Source organism: Acinonyx jubatus, chromosome X, assembly GCF_027475565.1.
Source record: "Acinonyx jubatus isolate Ajub_Pintada_27869175 chromosome X, VMU_Ajub_asm_v1.0, whole genome shotgun sequence".
Lineage (NCBI taxonomy): Eukaryota > Metazoa > Chordata > Mammalia > Carnivora > Felidae > Acinonyx > Acinonyx jubatus.
The window spans coordinates 25,701,598-25,724,314 of record NC_069389.1 but is presented as its reverse complement, the minus strand read 5'-3'; the positions used below and the strand labels follow the sequence as shown (position 1 = coordinate 25,724,314).

The window sequence follows — 22,717 nt, the reverse complement described above, 5'->3', positions numbered from 1 at the left end:
ACACAGAATCTGAGGCAGGCTCCAGGCTCCGAGCTGTCAGCACAGAGCCCGACGCGGGGCTCGAACCCACGAACCACGAGATTATGACCTGAGCCGAAGTCAGACGGTCAACTGACTGAGCCACCCAGGCGCCCCTAACAATCTTAATTCAACCCCAACCTCAATTCCCCTTTGCCAGGTAATAGGATATCGGGACAATGATGACTTCTGGGAGGACACAAGGATGGTCCCAACGTGAGCCAGAGGGGCTGGGTTGCTAGTCATTTATCTAGAGAGGATGAATGTGACTTTATAATGTCAGGCTGACAGTATCTCAGTCTAGCGTAGCCTGATGGAAAACCTGTTAGGCTAGTTTAATCCCTGCGTTGAACCTGGAAGCCAAGAGGACTCCCAATTGCTTCATCCCTTTATTTCCCCTCCCCCGTTTTATGCTGTAAGATGTATTTGCTGGCCCCATGTCTGCATCGGGGCTTTTGCTCTTTCGTGGAGCCTTTCATCCACCAACACAACCACATCCCTAGGGTGAAAATACCCAGAATACACCATCCTCAGCATACCTCCTGAGAAAGTTCTATCACTTACCAGAACATCTGCGGAAACATTTATCATCACTCTTCACCGACAAATGGTGTGAGTTAGCAACACTTTTTTGATGTATATATATGTGTCACACACACACACACACACACGATCTACTCTGAAGATTTAAGGAAAGACACGAACAACACAATTTGACTTGAAGTAGAAATCCCATGCAAAATTAAGTAATTAAAAGTTAATTTGAGGATAATAAGAGAAATTACGTCTATAATTAAACAAAATCATACCATTTAGGAACATCAGTTCTTTTCTAAGGTCTTAAGTGTACATTTTTGTGAACAAATATATAATTTTCCCCCTAAATGTAATCATCCCTTCTAATTTTGTGGCATTAGTAGTATTCAACTCCGAATTTGACGAGGTCAGAAAAAAAAATCACCATCTGAAATGGAGCTAATGTGAACCAAGATGGGAGAGATTAATCACGAACAAGAGTGATCTACTTAGAGAAGTAGTAAGGGTTTTGAGGGAACTAAGCCAGAACTTAAGTGCATGTCTTTGGACTCCTAGTTCCCGAGGTTTTACCCTTCAAGGTGGAGACGAAATGCTGATCTGTTGGCATTTCAGAGGGATGGGCCAAGCCTCAAGGTCGGGGTGGCTGTCCCAAACAGGAGAGTTCCTCTGGTCTGCAAAGAACAAGGTTAGAGACTCCTGTTGGGAGGGCACTTCCCGGTTTGATGTACTTGATATCAGGTAAAGGTGTGGACCCATCACAGTCTCTTAGCAAATATTCACTTGCTGATGATGTGGGTTTTTTCTCCGGTGTAATGTTCTTTTTAATTGGGTTTAAAGGTGAAAAGAATCAGAAACCAGGTGACAGCTCCACGGTGGTTGATTCACAAGGAAATAATGTCGGGAGAGCACAGGCTGGAGACGGACTGGGGTGGGATAAGGAGTGGAAATTTTGCGTGGCTTTGGGCATTTAAATCCAGGGAAAGGCAACAGAGAAAGACACAATTACTATGTCATTTTCAAGGCAACATAGAGAGCTCCTTTCGTCTGCATGGGGCGCTTTGTGTAATTTGGGTGTGTGTGTTGGGTTGGGGACATGAATAGGGAACCCATGCCTGCCTTTCTCCAAACAGGCCTACTGGAACGTTCCTGTCATCCTTGCCTCTCTCTTCCATTTCCTCCCTCTCTATCCACTGTGCGGAAAGAAGGCAAGCAGCAAAGGTCACGTCAAACTACACTTAGTGAAAAGCCAAGTATCCCCGTGTGGTTAGCCTGTGTGATTGAAGTACAATACAGAGGGATTAGCTCGGCCCCTGAGCAAGATGACACGCAAATCTGTGAAGCATTCCAGATTTTTCTATGTTAACTAAACGGAATGAAAATAAAAACTTAAGAGGTGCCTGGCTGGCTCAGTCGGTAGAGCATCAGGCTCTCGATCTCAGGGTCATGAGTTGGGCGTGGAGCCTACTTAAAATAAAAAATAAAATAAAACAAAATAAAAACGTAAATAAAACAACAAACGTTGTTGCTGATGACCTATCCCTGAAAGGTTATGTAATCTGCTTGTGAAACGCACAACAAAGAAAGGTTATATCTTAATTAGCAATTGTGTGTAAATTGCACACCTATTGTTTGCCCAGCACCCAGAGTGACTGTATATCAACTTGCCCAGTTCATCAGCTTTGGAGTCCAGAAGGGGCACATCAACTAAACGAGAGAAGAGTTTTATTCTGTTAAAGAATAAAAGAAGGTCAACCCTAGTGACTTCTATAAAGCTTTATTTCCTGAATTAACAGAAAAAACGCTTTAGCATTAGAAATTTAATGGTGCCCTGCTTTATTTTCTCTTTTCCAAATAAGATTTATTAATTTTTTAATATTTATTTATTTTCAAGAGAAAGACGAGTGCGAGCGGGGGAGGGGCAGAGAGAGAGAGAGAGAGAGAGAGAGAGGGAGACACAGAATCCGAAGCAGGCTCCAGGCTCCGAGAGGTCAGCACAGAGCCCAACGTGGAGCTCGAACCCACAAACTGTGAGATCGTGATCTGAGCTGAAGTCACATGCTTAACCTATTGAGCCACCACCCAAGTGAGGTTTACGTTGTGGCTTATCTTTTCTGTCTGTGTGTCCTTATTGTTGCCCTCTGTTTATCCTGATAAACTAGTCAAAACTAGTTAAATGTCCTTCCAGCAAGAAAGAATACTGAGAAATCACAAATCAATGTTCCGTTTACATTCCTATCATAAAAGTTAAATATTTGTTCCAAGTCAAAGATTATTACTTTCAGTCACTTCTTTTAATGAAAGCCATTTAGTAATGATACTCCAAAACTATGAGGACATGCAAATTCTGTCTTGTTCTTATCCTATTTTATAGAAACCATCAGAATTCAGTCCATGCTCTAACTTGCAGAGACCCCTAACTTAACACAGGACTAGATTTTTTTTTTTTTTGTATTTTGTCTTTGTTGGACAATATTTAATGAAGTTATTAAATGTTCTTTGGAAATCAAGAGGTAGTTCTAGAAAACCAACGGGGTGGGGGTGGGGAAAATAATTAGGTGAGGAAGTCTGAAAACTTAGTTTGAAGGCCATAACTTGTTTCCTGGGTGACCTTGAGCAATGGATTGATCTGAATCGCCTCTCTGGTCTGAATTATATGAATTGCATATGAATTGGAGGAACAGTAGCTGTAAAACCCTAACAGGGGATAATGAGTATACTAATTGGGTCCTAAAAAGGACTCTGGAGTCAGGCTGCCTGGGTTCATATCCCAGCTCAATTGCCTACTGCATTGTAACGTGAAGTAACTTACTTAACCTCTCTGTGCATCACTGCACCGTCTATAAAATGTGGCTGAAAATAGTACCTCCCCAGTCAGAGAAAGACAAATATCCTATGACTTCACTCGTATGTGGAATTTAAGATACAAAACAGATGAACATAAGGGAAGGGAAGCAAAAATAATAGAAAAAGAAGGAGGGGGGGACAAAATATAAGAGGCTCTTAAATACAGAGAACAAACTGAGGGCTGCTGGAGGGGTGGTGGGTGGGGGGGATGGGCTAAACTGGTAAGGGACATTAAGGAAGACACTTGTTGGGGATGAGCACTGGGTGTTATACACAGGGGATGAATCACTGGAACCTACTCCCGGAATCATTATTGTACTATGTGCTAACCCAGACGTAAATTAAAAACAAACAAGTAAATAAATAAATACATAAATAAGAAAAGAGCACCTCCCTCACAGAGTTACCATGATTTAATGAGCTGGTAACACAGAACGGACCACGTAGAAGTTAGTTATTATGCTAAGTAATCTTCCTATTGAAATTGGTTAATGATCGTTCCGTTAACAGAATAACTTGTCGTGCATCGTGCTGGAATTTGACCAGCAGGAAGGAGAAAAGAAAAACCTTTATGGATGACAACCCAAACCATGCACACGGACAGAGCTTACCGTCTACACTCATTCATGTGACTTTATTACTTCACTGCCATCGCCACCTTAATTACTCTTGCCCAAGAAGATAATAGTTGCAAGTAACTTCAGCGCTCATTCTGGGAACTTCCCGCAAGACACTTTACTCCCCCCGACTCTTCAAATTCCTTGCCTTAAAAATCTTCCCCTTGTGGTCACCAATCCTCAATGACATCACCACCCTGACCTAATCCTAACCAAGACTCCTCACTGAAAGGACTTCCTTAAGCCAGACTTGGACATCTCATAAATATCCTGGCTTTCCCCCCCCCCCCCATCCAAGATTCTGTGAAGGTTGCTCTCTTTTACTGCAGTTCAGAATAAACTCAGCCCCGTCCTCTCAGCAAGTCGTCTTGGCGATATCTATGGGGAGCCAGCGTTCCACGTAGATTGGTAAACCGAACTCTGGAACTGGAGTCAGAGGGTACGAGTTGAAGTCACAGCTCTGTCACTTGGACAAGTCACTAATTCTCAGATGCCTCGTCTGTAAAATGGACGTGTACCAAATACATGCATATATGCGTAGCGTATACACAAATGCCTACGCGGTCGAGAACACTTCAACGTTGCTTCCATTTCCCTTCCTGTTCTTCTGGGTTGCCCGCTGGGGAAGGGTACACTGTGGGTCTGCTCACACCATCACTTTCGGGTCAACGCTTGTCGGCCCCTAGTAAACCACCTTATACGCAGAGCAAGTACTGAACTGTTTTTATCCGCAGACAGCTAATAGGTGATCCAAAACCTTACGGCGAGAGGGCTGAGGAGGACCAGCACGGGGCTCCTGTGTTCCTCAGAACCTTGTGGGCAGGTGGGAGGCATGCTATAGGGTCATTTCCCAGGCCTTCATCCTGCTTCCTGTCCTCTGTGCCAGTTTTGATTCCTTGACTCTCAGGTCCAAATTTACCCTTTTCACGCGCGATGGGTAAACGGGTCACGACCCTTTACGTTGTCCTTCTTTGCTAGCTGCACACTGTTAAGCTTTGTCAGGGAAAGGTGGCGGAGGAGATATCGCAGGAGGAAAAAGGATCATGGGCTGCTGTGCTTGCTCAGCAGGCTCCTTTATTTATTTATTTTTTTTAAAGTTTATTTATTTATTTTGAGAGAGAGGACGCGGGACAGGGGCAGAGAAAGTGGAAACCGAGAATCCCAAGCAGGCTCTGCACTGTCAGGGCAGAGCCTGATGTGGGGCTTGAACTCACGAACTGCAAGATCATGACCTGAACCAAAGTCGGACGCTTAACTGACTGAGCCACCCAGGTGCCCCTCAGTGGGCTCTTTAGATGCTGGGCTTCACCAGGGCAGCTTCTTCGGAATACAGGTCCCACAGTGCACAGAAGCTGGCAGCATCTATTGTCCAGAAGCTTCTCGGGGTACGCATCTCGAGCAGTTTTATAGCAGAGTGCCTCTTAGAAAACACTTCCTATGAAAAGCTTCCCAGGAATCCTAGAGGATAGATTTTTCCCAGCGAGTTACTGGTGGGCTCCCAGGAACTTCTCTGGCATGACACCACAATGACCTCTCTGTCATCCAGTGAGTGATGACCCTGACTTCTCAACAAGATCTGGACTTCAGCCTTGAGCCTTCAGTCTTTTTGAGTCTGGGTACTCTATTTTGAGTCTAGGGGTGCTAATGCCTCTGTATTTATTCTTATCTTCTGTAGAATTCTCTTTGCCTTCTTTAAACAAAAGTTTTTACATATGTTTTAATTTTCTTTTTTTATTATTTTTATTTTTAAATAGGCTCCACACCACGGGGCACCTGGGTGGCGCAGTCGGTTGAGCGTCCGACTTCAGCCAGGTCACGATCTCGCGGACCGTGAGTTCGAGCCCCGCGTCGGGCTCTGGGCTGATGGCTCAGGGCCTGGAGCCTGTTTCCGATTCGGTGTCTCCCTCTCTCTCTGCCCCTCCCCCGTTCATGCTCTGTCTCTCTCTGTCCCAAAAATAAATAAAAAACGTTGAAAAAAATTAAAAATAAATAAATAAATAAATAAATAAATAAATAAATAGGCTCCACACCTAACGTGGGGCTCGAACTCACGAACCTGGGATCAAGAGTCACATGCCATACCAACTGAGACAGCCAGGCACCCCACCTTCTTAAAAAGTTTTTATTTCAATTCCAGTTAGTAGGGGCGCCTAGCTGGCTCGGTCGGTGAAGCGTCTGACTCTCGATCTCTCAGCTCAGGTCATGATCTCATGGATCTTGAGAATGAGCCCCGCATTGGGCTCTGGGCTGACGGCGCGGAGCTTGCTTGGGAATCTCTCCCTCCTTCTCTCTCTGACCCTCCCCCGTGCTCTCTCTCTCAAAATAAAAAATACATCAACATTAAAAAAAATAAATCCCAGTAAGTGAACATGCAGTGAAATATTAATTTCAGGTGTACAATATAGTGATTCAACACTTCTGTACATCGCTTGGTGTTCATCACAAGTTCCCTCCTTAATCATCTCCATCACCTAATTCACCCATCCCCCACCACCTTCCCTCTGGAACCTATAGTTAAGAGTCTGTTTCTTGGTGTGCCTCTCTCTCTTTTTTTCCCTTTGCTCATTTGTTTCTTAAATTCCACATATGAATGAAATCATATGGTATTTGTCTTTCCCTGGGTGACTTATTTCACATAGCATAATATCCTCCAGATCCATCCATGTCATGGCAAACGGCAAGATTTCATTCTTTTTTATGGCTGAGTAATATTCGGTTGTGTGTGTATCTATCAATCTATCATCTATCTATGATATAAAGGTTACCTTTTCCTTTTGTTGATTGTTTTCATTGTTGTACAGAAGCTTTTTAGTTTGATGTAGCACCGTTTGCCTATTGTTGTGTTTGTTGCTTGAGCTTTTGGTGTCATATCCAACATATCATTGCCAAGACCAATGTCAAGAAGTTTTTCCCTTATGTTTTCTTCTAGGACTTCTATGATTTCAGGTCCTATGTTTCATTCTTCAATTGATCTTGAGTGAATTTTTGTGTATGGCATAAGAGTCCAATTTCCTTCTTTTGTAGGTGGATATCCAGTTTTCCCACTGCTAATTACTGAAGAGGGTATCTTTTCCCCATTGTGTGTTCTTGGGACCCTCGTCAAAGATTAGCTGACCATATGTATGTGGGTTTATTTCTGGGCTCTCTCTGTTCTGTTCCATTGTCTATATATGTCTGTTTTTGTATCATGATGCTATTTGGATTAATGTAGCTGTGTAATGTATTTTGAAACCACGAAGTGCGACGTTTTTAGCTTCGTTCTTCTTGCTCGAAATTGCTTTGGCTCTTTGGGGTCTTTTGTGGTTCTGTATGAGTTTTAGGATTATTTTTTCTATTTCTATTAAAAACGCCTTTGGAAAAAAATGCCACCGGGATTTTGAGAGGGATTTTGCCTTAAACCTGTAGAACCCTTTGGGTAGTATACCCAGTTTAACAAAATTAATTATTCCAATCCAAGAACATCGGATGTCTCTCCATTTATGTGTATCTACTTTAACTTCTTTGATCAGAGTTTCACAGTTTTCAGCATACACGTCTTCCACCTTCTTGGTTAAGTTTATCCTAAGTATGTTATTCTCTTTGATGGTATTGTACAGAGACTATTATCTTAATTTTCTTTTTGGATAGTTTTTTGTTGGTGTACAGAAATGCAAGTGATGTTTGTAGGCTGATTTTGTATCTGACAACTTTATTGAATTTATTTATTGGTTCTAACAAGTTTTCTGGTGGAGTCTTTAGGGTTTTCTACATATAAGATCATGTCATCTGCAAACAAACGATTTTACTTCTTCCTTTCCTATTTGAAAGCTGTTTATTCCTATTACTTGCCCAATTGTTCTGCCTAGGACTTTCAGGGCTATGTTGAATAGAAGCGGTAAAAGTTGGCTTCTTTGCCTTGTTCCGGATTTTAGAGGAAAAGCTTTCATTTTTCACCACTGAGTATAACGTTAGCTGTGACCTTTTCATACATGGCCTTTATCACATTAATTGATTTGCATATCTTGAACCATCATTGCATTTCACTTGGTCGTGGTGTATGATATTTTAAAATAAGTTCCTAGGGGCGCCTGGGTGGCTCAGAGGGTTAAGCGTCGGACTTCGGCTCAGGTCATGATCTCGTAGTTTGTGAGTTCGAGCCCCGCAATGGGCTCTGTGCTGACAGCTCAGAGCCTGGAGCCTGCTTCAGATCGTGTGTCTGCCTCTCTCTCTGTCCCTCCGTTGCTCGCTCGCTCTCGCTCTCAAAAATATATAAACATTAAAAAAAACATAAAGTATGCTCCGGAATTAAGTCTGTTAATATTTTGTTGAGGATTTTTGCATCCATGTTCCTCAGAAAAATTGGTCTGTACTTTCCTTTCTTGTGGTGTCTTTGTCTAGCTTTGGTATCCAGATGATGCTGATCTCACAAAATTAGTTTGGAAGTGTGACCCCTGCTTTTCTCTTTTTTGGAAGAGTTTAAGAAAGAATGGGATTACTTCTTCTTTATGTATTTTGTACAATTCAACCGTGAAGCTATCTGGCCCTAGGGTTTTGTTTGGAGGTTCTTGATTATTGATTCAATCCCTTTACTAGTAATTGGTAAACTCAGATTCTCTATTTCTTTATTATTCAGGCTTGCTAGGTTGTTTCTAGGAAATTAGCCTAGTTTTCTAGATTATCGAATGTGTTGGCATATAATTGTTCACAGCGGTTTTTTACGATCCTTAGTATTTCCACGTTGTCACTTGAAACGCCTCTTTCCTTTGTGATTTTGTGCCTTCCTCTCCTTTAGTCGGGAGAAAGGTTTGTCACTTTAGTTTACCTTTTAAAAAAATCAGCTCTTAGTTTCACTGATTTTTTTTCTTTTGTCTTCCTCGCCTCTTTTTTGTTTATTTCTGCTCTGATGTTTGTTCTTTCCTTCCATATACCAACCTTGGGCTTAGTTTGTTACTTTTTTTCTAGTTCCTTGAGGTGGAAAGTTAGATTGTTTATTTGAGATCTTCTTTTTTAAGGTAGGCTCTAAATTTCCCATCCAATAGTGCCTGTTGTATCCCATAAGGTTTCATAGGTTTTGTTTGTGTTTGTGTATGTGTTGTGCTATTTTCTAATTTCTCTTATGATTTCTTCGTGGCCTCAATAGCTGTCAAGTGTGTGTTGTTTAATTTCCATCTATTTGTGAGTTTTCTCATTTTCATTTTGTTAGTGATTTCTAATTTTATTCCATTGTGGTCATAAAAATACTTGGAGATACTTCCATCTTCTCAAATTTGTTAAGACCGATTTTGTGACCCAGCACGTGATCCATCCTGGAGAAGTTCCATGCGTGCTTAAGAAGGATGTGCATTATGCTGCTGTTGGGGTGAATGTTCTACGTATGTCTGTCAGGTCCGTTTGATCTACAGAGTAGTCTGTTTCGTTACTGATTTTGCGTAGATGATCTACCCATTTTTGAATATGGATTACTGTGGTCTCCTATTAAGTACGTGCTAAATTCCCCAACAGAAATAATGAAATCACAGTACCCATCAGTCTAGGCTGGAGCTTTGCAGATCTGTAGTTTCAGCTACTTCTAATTTCGATATGCTTTTCTATTCCTTCTAAATTACCACTGCTTGGAGGCAGATAATCTCAGACTCTGGTGGTCTCTGCTGAGAAAGCTCGGGTCATGAAGAGTGAGGGGCTCTGGCTGATCTGGTAGAGAATTTAAAATCAAATACATGCTGCTTTCACAAAAATTAATACTCTTCCCAAACTCTGTCTATAAGAGACAACCAAAATGCCTATGAGAGAAATCCATTTTTCCCTCTAATACATATGTGACTATTGAAAAGTAACAACCTTGGGGCGCCTGGGTGGCTCAGTCGGTTAAGCGTCCGACTTCAGCTCAGGTCACGATCTCGCGGTCCGTGAGTTCGAGCCCCGCGTCGGGCTCTGGGCTGATGGCTCAGAGCATGGAGCCTGCTTCCGATTCTGTGTCTCCCTCTCTCTCTGCCCCTCCCCCGTTCATGCTCTGTCTCTCTCTGTCTCAAAAATAAATAAATGTTAAAAAAAAATTTAAAAAAAAGAAAAAAAACTAAAAAAAAGAAAAGTAACATCCTTGTTTTATTACCTTAAAAAAAAATTTGCCTTCTCTCAGCCCCAATTTACATTACAAAGCATGCGACAGTATCTGATAATAACTGGTCACAATGATTGCAATCTCCTTCCTCATTGAAACGTGTGCGTGTTTCTCTTTTAAATTTTAAGTTTAAAAAAAAAACTTTCACTTTGAGGAATAAAACAGGTTACGCACAACATATATTTAGAAATAGTTTATGAAATGAAAAACAATTAGCATTTATTTCAAAAATTGCTTCCCCTTTCTGTACTAACCTCTCAGTTGGCTGAAGTTATTTTTACATTCTTTTTACCCACAAGGCAGCTGCCCTTTGACCATGTTTCTCACTCTGTTCAATACTTCTCAATCTTTTGTACTGATGCCAAAGCACCAAATGCAACAGGAGACGTCCGACTTTTAGAACACAGCAAGCCAGCGTACTGCAGAAGGAAAAATAATTATTAAACGGTATGACCGAGCTGTAATTAACATACGGTGAACTTCGCATATTTGAAGTGCATACATTTGATGACTTTTGACGGATGTACACACATCACCCCAATCAAGATAAAGAACGTTTCACTCCCAAAAGCTTCTTCACGCCCCTTGGCAATCCTCTCCTGCACTCTTCATCCGCTTTCCCCAGGCAACCACAGGTGTAGTTTTTTGTTGCTCTTGGTTAGTTTGCATATTTCAGAGTTTTATGTAAGTGGAATCACACAGTATGTACTCATTTCCATTGGTTTTTTTTTTTAAATACAGAAAAAGTATTTTGAGATTCATCTTTGTTGCTGTAGGTACCACTAGCCTATTCCTTTTTATTGTGTTTTAGGCAGATTTTACTTTTAAGTAATCTCCACGCCCAACGTGGGGCTCAAACTCACAACCCCAAGATCAAGGGTCTCATGCTCCACTGATGGAGCCGGCCGACACCCCCCCCCCACCTCCTTTTTATTGTTAAATAATAATCCACTGGATGACACGTCACAATATTGTTAAAATTCATTCATTGATGGACATCTGGGATATTTCCAGTGTTTGATTATTACAAAGCTGCTATGAACATGTGCATATAAGTCTTTGTAGGGATATATGCTTTTATTTTTCTTTCACTGGGCAAAAAGCCAGGAGAGGAATAAAGGAATCATATGGCTGGCCTATGTGTAACTATTTGATAAACGGTAACACTTTTCTTAGGTGATCGCACTCTTTTACATTTTCACCAGCAATGTGTGAGAATCCCACTTGGTCCACATTCTCACCAAAACTTGGTATGGTAAGCCATGTGAGTTTTAGACATTCTAATAGGTGTGTTAGTAGGAGTATATTTTTTTTGCCCACTTTTAAATTGGGTTGTTTTCATATTATTGAGATCTGAGAGATCTTTATACATTTGGATGCTATTTATCGGATATGTAATTTGCAGATATTTTCTCCCAATCTGTGGCTTTTTAAATTCCCTTCACAGTGTTTTTTATTCATTTAGATTTTATTAAAAAAATTTTTTTTAAGGTTATTTATTTATTTTGACAGAGAGTGCACCCAAGCGGGGGAGAGGCAGAGAGAGAGAGAAGGAGAGAGAATCTCAGGCAGGCTCCGATACATTTTTAGCTAATTTTTAGCATATGATGTGAACTATAGAATGAAGTTTGCTTTTTTTTTTTTTTTTGCATAAGGATATCCAACTATTCCAGCACAATTTGTTGAATAAACTCATCTTTCTGTGCTGTCTTGCCCTTGCACTTTGTCAAAAATCTATTGACCATCTAGGTATGTGTCTACTTCTGGATCCCTATTCTGATCAACTGATATATTTACGAATCTCTATACCAATACCAACTGCAACTTTACAAGTCCTGAAATCAAGTAATAAAGGTCCTCCAACTTCCCTCCTGTTTTTGAAAGTTGTTTTGCGTATTGTAAGTTCTTTGCATTTGAATATAAATTTTAGAATCACCTTGTTAAGTTTGACAAATAGTAATGCTGGGATTTTAATTGGGTTGCTTGGAATTGACATCTTTACAATACTGAGTCTTTCAAGCCATGAACATGGTATATTTCTCCTTTTATTTAGGTCATTTTTAATTTCTTTAAGCAGTGTTTTTGTAGTTTTCAGTCTACAAGTATCACACATCTTTGTCAGATTCATTCAGAGTTGTTTTATATTTTTTGTGCCCCTGTAAATTTTATTTTTATAATTTCAATTTCCAATGTTTCATTGCTACAATACAGAAATGCAATTATTTTTTTTGTATATTTATCTTGTACCCTGATACTTGCTAAACTCACTTATAGTACTTTTTTTTGTGATTCCAGAGGATTTTTTTACAGAGAAAAATATGTTATTTGTGAATAAAGACAGTTTTATTCTCCCCTTCCAGTTGTTGTCTTGACTTCTTGCACTGGCTATAACCTCGAGCACAATTTTGAATAGAATTGGCAAGTGGGAACAGCCTTGCGTTGCTCCTGATGTTAGTTAGAGAGAAAGCATTCAGTCTTTCACCATTAAGTATAAGGTTAGTTGTAGTTTTTTCATAGATGCCTTTTATAAGGTTGTGGATGTTCTCTTCTATTCCCAGTTTGTTGAGAGTTTTTACTGTTTACTTCTTAATGTGAAACCAGCCTTGTATTCCTGGGTGAACCCAACTTGATCATGATGTATAATTTTAAAATATATTTATTTATTTTTTTTTTTGAGAGAAAGAGAGAGACAGAGTGCGAGTCAGGGAGGGGCAGTGAAAGAGGGAGACACAGAATCCAAAGAGGCTCCAGCCTCCGAGCTGTCAGCACAGAGCCTGACCCGGGGCTCGAACCCACAAACCACGGGATCATGGCTGAGCTGAAGTCAGAGGCTTAACCGACTGAGCCACCCAGGTGCCCTGATGTATAGTTTTTAAAATATATTACTGGATTCATTTTTCTGGGGCAATCATAGGCTTTTCCTAGTACGTTTCCTATTTTGGGGGGATTATTGTCCTTCATCGCCTAATGGGCAATGTTTTAAAAACTGTTGTTTCATAACTTTGTTCTTGTAAATCCAGACCCTGTTACTCCACCTTTGCTTGAAGCAGAAATCCAAATGACGTATCATTACTATAAACTCTAAAGGAATCGTGACAAAAACTGTCTCTTTTAGATTACAAGCCAAACAAGGTGTATGTTTCCATACTAAGTCACAGCAGAGACTCAGGAACAAATAAAATGGAAAGAAAGAAAAAATCAAGGCTCAGGAGACATCTTCAGGTTTGAGGAGGTCAGACCCTGAAAGCATTGCTAACACTTCTATTCGGACAATAAATGAAACATACAATGAAAGTAGAAACAGTCCTTCTTTCACTGGGATTATTTCTATTTCCTTCTTTTGGAAAAATCTTTATTCAAGGTTTATTTAGTTTTGAGAGAGACAGAGCACAAGCAGGGAAGGGGCAGAGAGAGAGAGAGAGGGAGACACAGAATCCCAAGCAGGCTCCAAGCAGTCAGCACAGAGCCCGGTGTGGGGCTCGAACCCACAAAGCACAAGATCGTGACCTGAGCCAAAACCAGGAGTTGGATGCTTAACACACTGAGCCACCCAGGCGCCCTTATATTTCTATTTTAAGAGAATATATTTTTGGTGCGTCTACACACACACAGACGCAAGCGCGCGCACACAAACACACACACACAGGGTTGGAGAAACCACCGAAAGTAAAATAAGATTAAAAACTGTGTATCAATTGGTGTACCTCATGCTGAAATCCTTTAAATTGAACCTAGGCCCTCCAAGAAAATCAATCAAGAGTGGTATCATATTGGTTAAAAACGCATTGAACATTCATAGAACTGCTCACCACAAAACTTCAATTTTTAAGGTAAGTATACTTGTTGGTGTGCCTGGGGCTCAGCTGGCTAGACGTTCAACTGTTAATTTCAGCTCAGGTCATGATCTCACTGTTTGCTAGTTCGAGCCCCACGTCCAGCTCTGTGCTGACAGTGCAGATTCTCTCCCTGCCTCTCTCTCTGCCCCTCCCTCGCTCATGTGTGCGTTTTCCCACACGCGCTCTCTCTCTTAAAATAAATAAACTTAAAAAAAAAGATGAATATACTTGTTACGAGTTGATCCCTAAGTTCAGGGGTACTTCAGCTTCGAGAATACATTCAAACTATTCCGATATTATGAAATTGCGAGGCAAAATTAAACCTCCCCCGGCAAAAGTGGTGGTTCCAGAACTATCTGGTGTCTATAAAGAGAAGCTTGTGGGTGAAGACCATGTCTCCCTAATTTGTGATCAATTCAGTGCCGCATCGATAGGCAAACCGGAGCTAGAGTTTCATTATGTTGCCCTAATTTAGCTACAAAGTCATCGTCCTACAATATTCGTTTCCTTTTCCTAGGAATTTTGGGTTAATTTCACCTTTCAGTGATCTATTTAGGAAGTCACAAGATGATGCTTTCACAAAGGCCTTGAAATACCGTCTCAGGCTCTGTGTGAGGGCTCAGGCCCAGCAGGAAGAAGAAACTACCACAATAGCTTCCTCTAGACACATTCTTTTCATCTCGGCAGTAACTCACTTTTCACAGCGTGAATTGAGCTCCCTGTGACGGGGGTGTATAAACCCTTTTTGCTTCAGTCATACTTGACTGTCTTATGAGGCAAAGGTCCAAGTGTGGGCTACCATCATAATTCTTTAAATCCTACATTTAATCTCCTTTGAATAGAACGGAATCTCAGCCACTGGAGCACATTAATACAGCACTTTATCCACACGACAGTCTGGAATCTTCTGGTTCGCATTTTCCTTCAACGAGCTTTCCATTTTTCCAAAATTTAGTATTTATGAAGCAGCTAAATGTCTCTGCTCAAAAGACCATTAGGAGAATGACAACACAGTTGAAAGGATATTAACAAGAAAGCATACTTGGAGCTCGGGTTTCAGATTGACCTGAATTTAAATCTTGGCTTTATGGCTTAACGGCTGTCTAACTGCCTCAGTTTCCTCCTTTTTTAAGTTTAAACGTGGTTTCTTTTTACACAACCTTCGGGACATGTTTCCTTTTTTCTTTAAATTATTTTTATTTTTAATTTTTTTTTCTTTCCATGCTTATTTATTTATCCTTTTCGAGACAGAGAAAGCATGAGCAGGCGAGGGGCAGAGAGCGAGGGGCGCAAAGGATCTGAAGTAGACCTGAAGTCGGACGCTCAACTGACCGAGCCCCCCAGGGGTCCCTCTCTTCTCCGTGTTCGCCTTTGATTTCATTTCATGTCATCTCTGAAGGACTTCTCGCAGGCTTCTTTCGGGAAGCTGGTTTCCTATAAGCGATGGTTCACGACAACACCAACACCAGTGACATCTGTGCTTTCTGTACCCTCACCCTCAGGGCCTTCGGCCGAGGCATTTCCACCAATGACTGAGCCATCGGTGTTACCCTCTGTCCTCCTGACCACCCTCCCCTCCAGCTCCAGGCACAGACCCTCTCTAACCTCCCAGACCTTGTAAACGACGGACAACATCTCGTCCTAGCCATAGCCATCCTGGGAAGATGGTGGAGAGGGTAAAAAAAAGGCTCAGTTTCCCCATTTTTATTTGTTAATTATTTTCTAATGTTTATGGATGTTTGAGAGACAGGAAGAGTGGGGGAGGGGAAGAGAGAGAGGAGAGAGAGACAATCCCAACCAGGGCCCAGGCTGTGAGTACAGAGCCCGACGTGGGGCTCGATCCCACAAAGTATGAGAGCATATCCTGAGCTGAAATCAAGAGTCGAATGCTTAACCGACTGAGCCACTCGGGCGCCCCAGTGTCCTCATTTTTAAAAATGGGAAATGACTAGTGTCTAACTCATCGGCCTATAGAAACAAATAAATGCAATCAACCACGTAAAGGGCTTAGCAGTGTGCCCAAAACATGGCAAGTGGGAATGTTTTTAAGGGAGTGTAGCGCCTTTAAAAAGATAAAAAATTCTGATTTTCCTGAGAAAATAACAAATGGAAGGAGGCTATCGGAGTTTGGTGACTTTCGCCCTCTGAAAACAACTGTCTTGTCTTAAACCATCCTCTGCTCGTTCCATCAACACACCATGCTTCCTCTCACCTCTGAGACCACAAGCATGTAGTTATTCCCGCTCAGTTTCACTTCCAAGATGTAGCCTGGCAAAGTGCTTCTCATTCATACGCAAGCATACAGGGAATACGTTGACTCCCACGTGACATCACTTTCTTCCTCACTGGGGCATATGAAGATCCAGAAAGATCCGTGTCACAGAGCACACAGTACACATGGAATCAGTCTACATTCATGTACCATTACTTCAGGAATCCAAAAAAAAAATCCACGGCAAAGATTAGGACGTGAGCATCTTGAGCACATGGTGCATGTAAACATACTCCGTCTACTTTTAAGGGACCAAAACTCACTTCTACATTCGAATGGACAGAAAGGTCCATGGTGCAGACTGTGATGTGAACGGCATTAAAGGAGTATGGAGTGCAATAAACAGCATACGGAATAAGCCTGGCTTATTGTGGCCATCACATACCTTCACGGTAAGAAATGAGGAGTCCACAAATATCTGTGAAATACGTAAGATAGTGAATAGCACTACTTCCGTTGTTCGGTGCACTGAACTGTGCGTGGAACAAGTCTACTTTCACGCGGGCATTACTACAACTTTAAGAATAGAGGAGTCTAGAAAACATCATGGACTAGACCAAATAGTCAGTGAAATCTATTCATTTGCACAGCACCTGCATGTATGTATTGAATAGATCTTTCATTTGGTAATCTCTTACCTCTGTATGAACCAGAGGAGATCAGAAATATACATTGTATATAATAGTATATGAATGGCACCCTGTGAGTTGTGCACTGTAGCCAAAGTCCAAGGAATATTTCATTTTTATGATGCCCTGAGTTAGTTCCACACTGACCGTATTTAGGAGCCTAGAAATATCCCCAGCACCAGACTGTCGTATGAACGGCAGTGCTTGAACATGCAGGACAAAGAACCATTCAGGGAAAAAATCTAGTTCAATGAGGCTATCATTTTCCCCTACATTGGGCACATAAACAGTCAGGAAAGATCCGTCATAAAGGGCTATGTGAATGGCAACCTTTGAAGGTATAGTGCACACGATTTTTGTGGCGCAATCCTTTTTAAAAAACGGATGCAACAGTATATTAGTTTCAGGCAGAGAATGTAATGATTTGATATTTGTATATAGTGCAAAATGGTCACCACAATAAACCCAGTTACCATCCACCACCATACACAGTTACAATTTTTTTTCTCATGATGAGAACTTTCAAGAGCTACTCCCCTACCTACTTTCAAATATGCAATATACTACTACTAATTACAGTCACCACACTGCACAGTACATCCCCATGACTTATTTTACAACCGGAAATTTGTACCTTCTTTTGCTTTATTTTGGGAGAGACAAAGAGAGCAAGCTGGGGAAGGGCAGAGAGAAGCAGAATCCCAAGCAGGCTCTGTGCGGCCAGCTCAGAGCCCCACACGAGGCTCAAACCCACGAACCATGAGATTGTGATCTGAGCTGAAATCAAGAGTTGAACGCTTAACCGAATGAGCCACCCAGGCACCCGTGGCCATTTGTACCTTCCGACCTCGTTCACCCACTTCACCCATCACTACTCCCCATCTCAGGCAACCATCAGACTGTTTTCTACACCAGTGAGCTCATTTTTTTTTTTTAAGATTCAACATACAAACGAGATCATATGGTATTTTTCTTCTTCCACCTGACTTATTCCACTTAGCAAAATGCCCTCAATGTCCATCTACATTGTCATAAATGGCAAGATTTCATTCTTTTTTATGGTTGAATAATATTGAGCCATATACATATTATATATATACACACATATATATGATATAAACAAAATGTATTATGTATATACTATATGTATGGATTATATGTATGTATATTGTATATTATGTATATTATATGGATATATGTATTGTATATCTATATTATGTGTAATGTATATATATAACACATGTAATATGTATATGATACATATATACGTTATATATACACACACAGAGACATATAGATACCACATTTTCTTTTAAGATTTTTCTTTAAGATCTTTCTTTTAAGATTTTATTTTAATTCCAGTTAACACACAGGTTAACACATAGTTTCAGGTGCACATTATAGTAATTCAACAATTCCATACATTACCCGGTCCTCATCACAACATGTGCACTCCTTAATCCCCATGACCTATTTGACCCATCCCCACATTCACCTCCCCTCTGGTACCCATGAGTTTGTTCTCTATAGTTAAGAGTTTGTTTCTTGCTTTCTCTCTCTCTCTCTCTCTCTCTCTCTCTTTCCCCTCTGCTCCTTTGTTTGTTTCTTAAATTTCACATATGAGTGAAATCATGATATTGGTCTTTCTCTGAGTGACTTATTTCGCTTAGCATAATACTCTCTAGCTCCATCTGTGTTGTTGCAAATGGCAACATTTGTTCTTTTCTATGGCTGAGTAATATTCCATTGTGTGTGTGTGTACACACACACATATATGTATACATATGTATACACACACATAATATATATATATATATATATATATATATATATATATATATATATATATATATTAAGAGAATCTTAAGCAGGCCTCATGCCCAGGGCAGGGCCTGATGCGAGGTTTGATCTCATGACCGTGAGATCTCATGACCTGAGCTGAAATCACGAGTTGGACGCTTAACTGACTGAGCCACACAGATGCCCCTATTTTTGACATTTTGAGGAACATCAATACTGTTTTCCAGAGTGGGTGCACCAGTTTGTATTCCCACCAACAGTCCAAGAGAATTCCCATTTCTTCTTCACATCCTCACCAACACCTGTTGCTTCTTGGGTTGTTCATTTTAGCCATTCTGACAGGTGTGAGGTGATATCACATTGTAATTTTGACTTGCATTTTCATAATGATCAACGATGATGACCATCTTTTCACTTGTCTGTTGGCCATCTAGATGTCTTCTTTGGAGAAATGTCTATTGATGTCTTCTGCCTATTTTTAATTGGATTATTTGTTTTTTGGGGTGTTGAGTTTTATGAGTTCATTATATACTTTGGATATGAAATCTTTATTGGATATGTCATTTACAAATACGTTCTCCTGGGGTGCCTGGGTGGCTCGGTCAGTGGCTAAGCATCTGATGCTTCATTTCTGTTCAGGTTATGATCTCATGGTTCATGGGTTCAACCCCCATGTTGGTCTCTGTGCTGACAGTGCTGAGCCTGCTTGGGAATCTCTCCCTCTCTCTGTGCCCCTCCTCTCTTTCTCGCTCTCAAAATAAATAAATCGACTTAAAAAAATACGTTCTCCCACTCAGTAGGTTGCCTTTTAGTTTTGTTGATTATTTCCTTCATTGTGCACAACCTTTTTATTCTGATGGAGTCCCAACAGTGTGTTTTTGCTTTTGCTTTCCTTGCCTCAGGGGACCTATCTAGAAAAAAGTTGGTACAGCCAGTGTCTGAGAAATTACTGCCTGTGTTCTCTTCTAAGATTTTTATGGTCCCAGGTCTTACACTTAGGTCTTTAATCCATTTTGAATTTAGTTTTGTGTATGGTGTAAAAAAGTGGTCCAGTTTCATTCTTTTGCTCGTTGCTGTCCAGTTTTCCCAACACCATTTGTGGAAGAGATGGTCTTCTCCCTGGTACCATATTTTCTTCATCCGCTGATGACATTTAGGCTGTTTCCATATCTTGGCTTGGTTTCCATGTAAATAATGCTGTAATGAATATGAGGGTGCATATATCTTTTCAAATTAGTGCTTTTTGTATCTTTTCAGATGAGTATGCAGAAATGTACTGATTGGATCACTTGGTAGGTCTATTTTTAATTTTCTGAAAAACCTCCATACTGTTTTCCACAGTGGCTGCACCAGTTTACATTCCCACCCACAGGGCATAAGGGTTCCCTTTTTTCCACATCCTTGCCAGTACTTGTTATTTCTTGTCTTTTTGATGACAGCCACTCTAACAGATATGGGATGTCATCTCACTGTGGTTTAGATTTGCATTTTGCATAATTCTTCTTTACTGTAGAAATCATTTACTTCCTCACTGAGCATACGAGGAGTCCAGAAAGATCTGTCTCAAACTAGGATGTGACTGACAAGCTTAAATTTTTTGGTGCGCCAAAATTTACACAGAATCCCTTTACGTGAATGTGGCATTTACCCCCCACAACATATAGGTCCAGAACTCATCATGTGATTGGCAGCTAAGACACATGGCATAGATTAGAATGAGGCTCTCAGTACTATTTGAGTAGCACAACATATCCAACTGTCAAGGAAATAAGTCTACATTTGTACGACCGTCATTTACCTCCACATTAACATATGAAGAGTCTAGAAGTAACTCTGGGACTTACCAGGAGGTGAGTGCTACCTCTTTGCTTGTACAGCGTATCCAAATATACAAGGATAAATTTGCTTCCATGCAAGCATTATTTACGTCCACAGTGAACACATGAAAAGATTAGAAACCTCCACGGCATAGACGAGGATATGACTATCACCACTTCCGTTTTGCAATGTACCCAAAATATGGCACAATCTAATCTCATGTGGCCAACACATACTGCCACATTGAATATATGAGGAATCCATATATTCCTCATGACGTAAGATTCATGACGTAGACTGTAATATGAAGAGAATCCCTTAAATTGTGGAGTATACCCACAATTTTTTTACACAAGACTGTCACTAACTACACAGTAACCATATGAGAAATCCCAGAAATTTACACGGTATATACAACATAAGTGACAGCTTGTGTAGTGCCAATATCCATCCATCCTTCCTTCTTCCCTGAATTCCAAAGTTCAGATTCCCTGAAGTTTAGCTGGGTAAATTCTAGACCATGTGCGTAAGACACATGAAACTTCTAGGAAGGGTCCTTCAAGTGAACCTGAATGGGACTGTGACGGTTGAGGCTATAGCAGCCATCATGGGGCATGAGGCAGAAGCTATGAGTTGAGGATAGTGGAGCAACGAACTGGACTGGGCCAGGACCCTTAACGACTGTTGACTCGCTATACCAGCTCTGGGCTGCTGCTTTTGACCGGTGACTTGAAAGCTAACTTGCTTAAGCCATTGTTAATTTAGGATATGAGTTATGTACAGCCATTCCAAATCCCAACAGCCATGTTTAATCTTATGTGCCAGGCTATGGGATCCACAACTGTGTGACCAAGTATCAGTGTAGATGTGGCTGAAGGTATTTTTTAGATGTGATTGACATTTAAGTAGGTACACTTTGAGTAAAGTAGATCACTCTCCATAACGTAGGTGGGCCTCATCCGATCAGTTGAAGGTCTTACGAGAACAGACTGAGGTCCACAGCAAAGGAAGGAATTTTGCCTCCGGATGGCCTTTGAACTGAAGACATTAATTCCTGTGGGAATTTGCAGCTTCTCAGCCTGCTCTGCAGATCTAGGACTTTCTAGCTCCTGCTACCACATGAGGAAATTCCTTAAAATCACTCGTCTCCAGAGAGAGAGAAAGAAAAAGAGCGCTATCTACATACCTATATCTATGCCTATGTATTCTGTTTCTCTGAAGAACCCTGACTTATACACCAACTAATTTAGTTTCCAACTTTTTTTCACTTCATTGTAGTCTGTTTTTGCAGGCTGATGACAAATTTAAAGACCACTAAATGCTGGAGAAACCAGCTATGAGCCAACAGTGTGACTTGTAGCAAGGGGATTTCTATCTCTAAAATTGGGTACAAATAGGTGCTAATTAGGTAATGATACTCGACATTTATCACAGAAGTGCTCTGAGAACAAAACAGTTGTGTTCTTTGGAAAACAAAGGCATTCAGGAAAAGCCTCTTCAAAATGGTTAGGTACTTAGTAAATGTGAGACTACTATTTTTGACATTGAAAACAAGTAATTTGTCAAGTGTCAGGTACACTTGTGTTTTTGCAAAACATTTGTGTGTTTGCAAAATTCCATTCATAACTGGGGGATGTTGACCTGTTATTGGGTCAAATAGAAGGGTGAAGTGTATACTAGCTGCTCATGCCCAGATGCCCACCGTCGTGATTTTGAAGGGTTTTGGAGGTCTTGCCAAAATTGCTTAGCAAGGTGTACCTGGGTGGCTTAGTCTGTTTGAGCATCTGACTCTCGATTTCAGCTCAGGTCATGCATTGAGTCGTGCGTCAGGCTCTGTGTTGACTGTGCAGCCTGCTTGAGATATTCTCTCTCTCTCTCTCTTTCTCTCTCTCCACCCCCCTGCCCCCGCCACCCCGTCTCTCTCCCCAACTCGCACGCACACTCTCTCTCTCTAAAATAATAATAATAAAAAAAGTGTATACCAAGACACATGCCTTCTTCACCTCTACCTATATGGCTGGATCTTAGCATCAGAAGTTCACTAGCTACAGAAGTATCACTTGTCCTTGACCTAAATGGTAGCCTATGTTTCAGGACTCTTCCTACGACTTCCCTTTATTATCAACAACCACTTTAAAAAAACAAAACCAAAATTCTCTTATATGATGTATTCTATATACGTAATTATCCATATTTGGAGTTTTGCCTCACTGTCTTTGTTGCATCTCCAAACTCCTTCTCTCATAGGG

At 40.9% G+C, this 22,717-nt stretch overlaps 1 long non-coding RNA gene and 1 other non-coding gene across 2 annotated transcripts in view; one reads left to right on the top strand and one right to left on the bottom strand.

Moving 5' to 3' along the window:
• Positions 1-22,717, bottom strand: part of LOC128311577 (uncharacterized) — a 78,997-nt gene that overhangs the window by 24,999 nt on the left and 31,281 nt on the right. The gene's annotated exons all lie outside the window — the stretch shown is intronic.
• Positions 1,807-1,909, top strand: LOC113597771 (U6 spliceosomal RNA). Its single transcript, XR_003418548.1, has one exon. It is a non-coding gene; the product is annotated as a U6 spliceosomal RNA (small nuclear RNA).